The sequence below is a fragment of the Arachis ipaensis genome, chromosome B5 (genome assembly GCF_059453495.1).
Source record: "Arachis ipaensis isolate K30076 ecotype BB chromosome B5, ASM5945349v1, whole genome shotgun sequence".
Taxonomy (NCBI): Eukaryota; Viridiplantae; Streptophyta; class Magnoliopsida; order Fabales; family Fabaceae; genus Arachis; species Arachis ipaensis.
The window spans coordinates 125,455,584-125,460,960 of record NC_142440.1 but is presented as its reverse complement, the minus strand read 5'-3'; the positions used below and the strand labels follow the sequence as shown (position 1 = coordinate 125,460,960).

The 5,377-nt window shown below is 41.3% G+C and overlaps 1 non-coding gene across 1 annotated transcript; it reads left to right on the top strand.

Moving 5' to 3' along the window:
* Positions 1–4,680: 4,680 nt before the first annotated feature.
* On the top strand, positions 4,681–4,788 carry LOC148565690 (small nucleolar RNA R71). The gene has a single exon (XR_015884244.1). It is a non-coding gene; the product is annotated as a small nucleolar RNA R71 (small nucleolar RNA).
* The last annotated feature ends 589 nt before the right edge of the window (positions 4,789–5,377 follow it).

Here is a 5,377-nt window from a genome sequence, read left to right as displayed (position 1 = left end):
AGAAGCGAAATAAGATGAATTGAATAGAAAACATTAGTACTTGCATTAATCTTTGAGGAACAGCAGAGCTCCACACCCTAATCTATGGAGTGTAGAAACTCTACCGTTAAAAATACATAAGTGAAAGGTCCAGGCATGGCCGAGAGGCCAGCCCCTCTGATCTAAGAACCAGGCGTCCAAAGATGCCTAATACAATAGTAAGAGCTCCTATTTATAATAAACTAGCTACTAGGGTTTACATGAGTAAGTATTTGATGTATAAATCCACTTCCGGGGCCCACTTGGTGTGTGTTTGGGCTGAGCTTAAGTGTTTCACGTGCAGAGGCCATTTGTGGAGTTGAACGCCAGTTTTTGTGCCAGTTTGGGCGTTCAACTCTGGTTTTGGATCCTTTTCTGGCGCTGGACGCCAGATTTGGGTAGAAATCTGGCGTTGAACGCCAGTTTACGTCATCAATTCTTGGCCAAAGTATGGACTATTATATATTGCTGGAAAGCCCTGGATGTCTACTTTCCAATGCAATTGGAAGCGCGCCATTTCGAGTTCTGTAGCTCCAGAAAATCCACTTTGAGTGCAGGGAGGTCAGAATCCAACAGCATCAGCAGTCCTTTTTCAACCTCTGAATCTGATTTCTGCTCAAGTCCCTCAATTTCAGCCAGAAAATACCTGAAATCACAGAAAAACACACAAACTCATAGTAAAGTCCAGAAATGTGAATTTAACACAAAATCTATTAAAAACATCCCTAAAAGTAACTAGATTCTACTAAAAACATACTAAAAACAATGTCAAAAAGCGTATAAATTATCCGCTCATCACAACACCAAACTTAAATTGTTGCTTGTCCCCAAGCAACTGAAAATCAACATAGGATAAAAAGAATAGAATATACTATAAATTCCAAACTATCAATGAAACATAGCTCCAATCAAATGAGCGGGACTTATAGCTTTTTGCCTCTTGAATAGTTTTGGCATCTCACTTTATCCATTGAGGTTCAGAATGATTGGCATCTATAGGAACTCAGAGTTCAGATAGTGTTATTTGATTCTCCTAGTTCAGTATGATGATTCTTGAACACAGCTATTTTATGAGTCTTGGCCGTGGCCCTAAGCACTTTGTTTTCCAGTATTACCACCGGATACATAAATGCCACAGACACATAATTGGGTGAACCTTTTCAGATTGTGACTCAGCTTTGCTAAAGTCCCCAATTAGAGGTGTCCAGGGTTCTTAAGCACACTCTTCTTTTGCTTTGGACCTTGACTTTAACCGCTCAGTCTCAAGTTTTCACTTGACACCTACACGCCACAAGCACATGGTTAGGGACAGCTTGGTTTAGCCGCTTAGACCAGGATTTTATTCCTTTAGGCCCTCCTATCCACTGATGCTCAAAGCCTTGGGATCCTTTTTAATTGCCCTTGCCTTTTGGTTTTAAGGGTTATTGGCTTTTTCTGCTTGCTTTTTCTTTTTCTTTCTATTTTTTTTTCGCCTATTTTTTTTTTTCTGCAAGCTTTGTTCTTTGCTGCTTTTTCTTGCTTCAAGGATCATTTTTATGATTTTTCAGATTATCAAATAACATGTCTCCTAGTCATCATTCTTTCAAGAGCCAACATATTTAACATTCTTAAACAACAACTTCAAAAGACATATGCACTATTCAATCATACATTCAGAAAATAAGAAGCACTGTCACCACATCAATATAATTAAACTAAGTTCAAGGATAAATTCGAAACTCATGTACTTCTTGTTCTTTTAAATTAAAACAGTTTTTATTTAAGAGAGGTGATGGATTCATAGGACATTCATATCTTTAAGACATAGTTACTAACTACTAATGATCATGTAATGAAGACACAAACATATATAAGCACATAACATATAAAAACGAAAAACAGAGAAAGTAAGAACAAGGAATGAGTCCACCTTAGTGATGTCCTTGAGCTCTTCTATGTCTCTTCCTTGTCTTTGCTGCTCCTTCTTCATTGCTTTTAGATCTTCTCTGATTTCATGAAGGATGATGGAGTGCTCTTGATGTTCCACCCTTAGTTGCTTCCAATAATTGTGTGGAAGAAAATGTATCCCCTGAGGTATCTCAGGGATCTCTTGATTTGCAGTCAAATGTTCTACCACTGAGCTATAGACCCTTGATGGAAGCTTTTGTCTTCCCTTTCCTCTTTCTAGAGGCTTCTTTGGCCTTAGGTGCCATCAATGGTTATGGAAAAAACAAAAAAGCTATGCTTTTTACCACACCAAACTTAGAATGTTGCTCGCCCTCGAGCAAAAGAAGAAAGAATAGAAGAATAAGAAGAAGATATGGAGGAGATGGAGGGAGATGTGTATTCGGCCATATGGGTGGGATTGGGTGGGAAAGAGATGTTGAATTTTGAAGGAAAGTGTGTGTTTGGATGTGAGTGGTAAAGAGTTAATAGGGAAGAGTGTTTATTGGGAATAGAGGATGATTGAGAAGAGAGAGGAGAGTGAGTGGAGGTAGGTGGGGATCCTGTGGGGTCCACAGATCCTGAGGTGATCCTGTGAGGTCCACAGATCTTGAGGTGTCAAGGCATTTACATCCCTACACCAATTTAGGCATGCAAAATGCCCTTGCACACAACTCTGGGCGTTCAGCGCCAGGTTGGTGCCCATTTTGGGTGTTCAACGCCCATTTGCTGCCATTTCTGGCGTTGAACGCCAGAACCATGCTTGTTCTGGGCGTTCAGCGCCAGGATGCTCCCATTCTGGGCGTTCAGTGCCAGAACTATGCTCTGTTCTGGCGTTTGAACGCCAGACAGATGCTCCTCCAGGGTGTGATTTTTCTTCTGCTGTTTTTGATTCCGTTTTTGAATTTTTTTTGTTTATTTTGTGACTCCACATGATCATGAACCTAAGAAAACATGAAAAACAATAAAAATAAGAATTAGATAAACATTGGGTTGCCTCCCAACAAGCGCTTCTTTAATGCCAATAGCTTGACAGTGGGCTCTCATGGAGCCTCACAGATGTGCAGAGCTTTGTTGAGACTCTCCAACACCAAACTTAGAGTTTGGATATGGGAGTTCAACACCAAACTTAGAGTTTGGTTGTGGCCTCCCAACACCAAACTTAGAGTTTGACTGTGGGGGCTCTGGTTGACTCTGCTTGGAGAGAAGCTTTTTCTGCTTCCTCCCCATGGTTGCAGACGGAGATCCTTGAGTTTTAAACACAAGGGAGTTCTCATTCCATTGAAGGAATATTTCACCTCTGTCAACATCAATCACAGCTCTTGCTGTGGCCAGGAAAGGTCTTCCTAGGATGATGGATTCATCCTCTTCCTTTCCAGTATCCAGAACTATGAAATCAGCAGGGATGTAAAGGCCTTCAACCTTTACTAACACGTCCTCTACTTGTCCATAAGCCTGTTTTCTAGAGCTGTCTGCCATCTCTAATGAGATTTTAGCAGCTTGCACCCCATAGATTCCCAGTTTCTCTATTACAGAGAGGGGCATGAGGTTTATTCCTGAACCAAGGTCACACAGAGCCTTAAAGATCATGGTGCCTATGGTACAGGGTATTATGAACTTTCCAGGATCCTGTCTCTTCTGAGGCAATGTCAGTTGATCCAGATCACTTAGTTCATTGATGAACAAGGAAGGTTCAACTTCCCAAGTATCAATGCCAAATAATTTGGCATTCAGCTTCATGATTGCACCAAGAAACTTGGCAGTTTGCTCTTCAGTAACATTCTCATTCTCTTCAGAAGAGGAATATTCATCAGAGCTCATGAAGGGCATAAGGAGGTTCAATGGGATCTCTATGGTCTCTAGATAGGCCTCAGAGTCCTTTGGTTCCTCAGAGGGAAGCTCCTTATTAACCACTGGACGTCCCAGGAGGTCTTCCTCCTTGGGATTCACGTCCTCTCCTCTCCTCACAGGTTCGGCCATGGCGCTTATGTCAATGGCCTTGCACTCTCCTTTTGGATTCTCTTCTGTATTGCTTGGGAGAGTACTAGGAGGGATTTCAGTGATCCTTTTACTCAGCTGGCCCACTTGTGCTTCCAGATTTCTAATGGAAGACCTTGTTTCATTCATGAAACTTACAGTGGCCTTAGATAGATCAGAGACTAGATTTGCTAAATTAGAAGCATTTTGTTCAGAGTTCTCTGTCTGTTGCTGAGTTGATGATGGAAAAGGCTTGCTATTGCTAAACCTGTTTCTTCCACCATTATTAAAGCCTTGTTGGGGCTTTTGATCCTTCCATGAGAAATTTGGATGATTTCTCCATGTTGAGTTATAGGTGTTTCCATAAGGTTCACCTAAGTAATTCACCTCTGCTATTGCAGGGTTCTCAGGATCATAGGCCTCTTCTTCATAAGAAGCCTCTTGAGTACTGTTGGATGCCGCTTGCATTCCATGCAGACTCTGAGAGATCATATTGACTTGCTGAGTCAATATTTTATTCTGAGCCAATATGGCATTCAGAGTATCAACCTCAAGAACTCCCTTCTTCATAGGCGTCCCATTACTCACAGGATTCCTTTCAGAAGTGTACATGAACTGGTTATTAGCAACCATGTCAATGAGTTCTTGAGCTTCTGCAGGCGTTTTCTTTAGGTGAATGGATCCACCTGCAGAAGTGTCCAGTGATATCTTTGATAGCTCAGATAAACCATCATAGAATATATCTAGGATGGTCCATTCTGAAAGCATGTCAGAAGGACACTTTTTGGTCAACTGTTTGTATCTTTCCCAAGCTTCATAGAGGGATTCACCTTCTTTCTGTCTGAAGGTTTGAACATCAGCTCTAAGCTTGCTCAGCTTTTGAGGAGGAAAGTACTTGGCTAAGAAAGCCGTGACCAGCTTATCCCAAGAGTTCAGGCTGTCTTTGGGTTGAGAATCCAACCATAATCTAGCTCTGTCTCTTTCAGCAAAAGGGAAAAGCATGAGCCTGTAGACTTTAGGATCTACTCCATCAGTCTTAACAGTATCACATATCTGCAAGAATTCAGTTAAGAACTGAAAAGGATCTTCAGATGGAAGTCCATGAAACTTGCAGTTCTGCTGCATCAGAGAAACTAACTGAGGTTTCAGCTCAAAGTTGTTTGCTCCAATGGCAGGAATGGAGATGCTTCTTCCATGTAAATTGGAATTAGGTGCAGTAAAGTCACCAAGCATTCTCCTTGCATTGTTGTTGGGTTCGGCTGCCATTTCCTTTACTTGTTCAAAATTTTCAATCAAGTTGTCTCTGGATTGTTGTAATTTAGCTTCTCTTAGTTTCCTTTTCAGAGTCCTTTCAGGTTCTGGATCAGCTTCAACAAGAATGCCTTTTTCTCTGTCCCTGCTCATAAGAAAGAGAAGAGAACAAGAAAAGAAGAGGAATCCTCTATGTCACAGTAAAGAG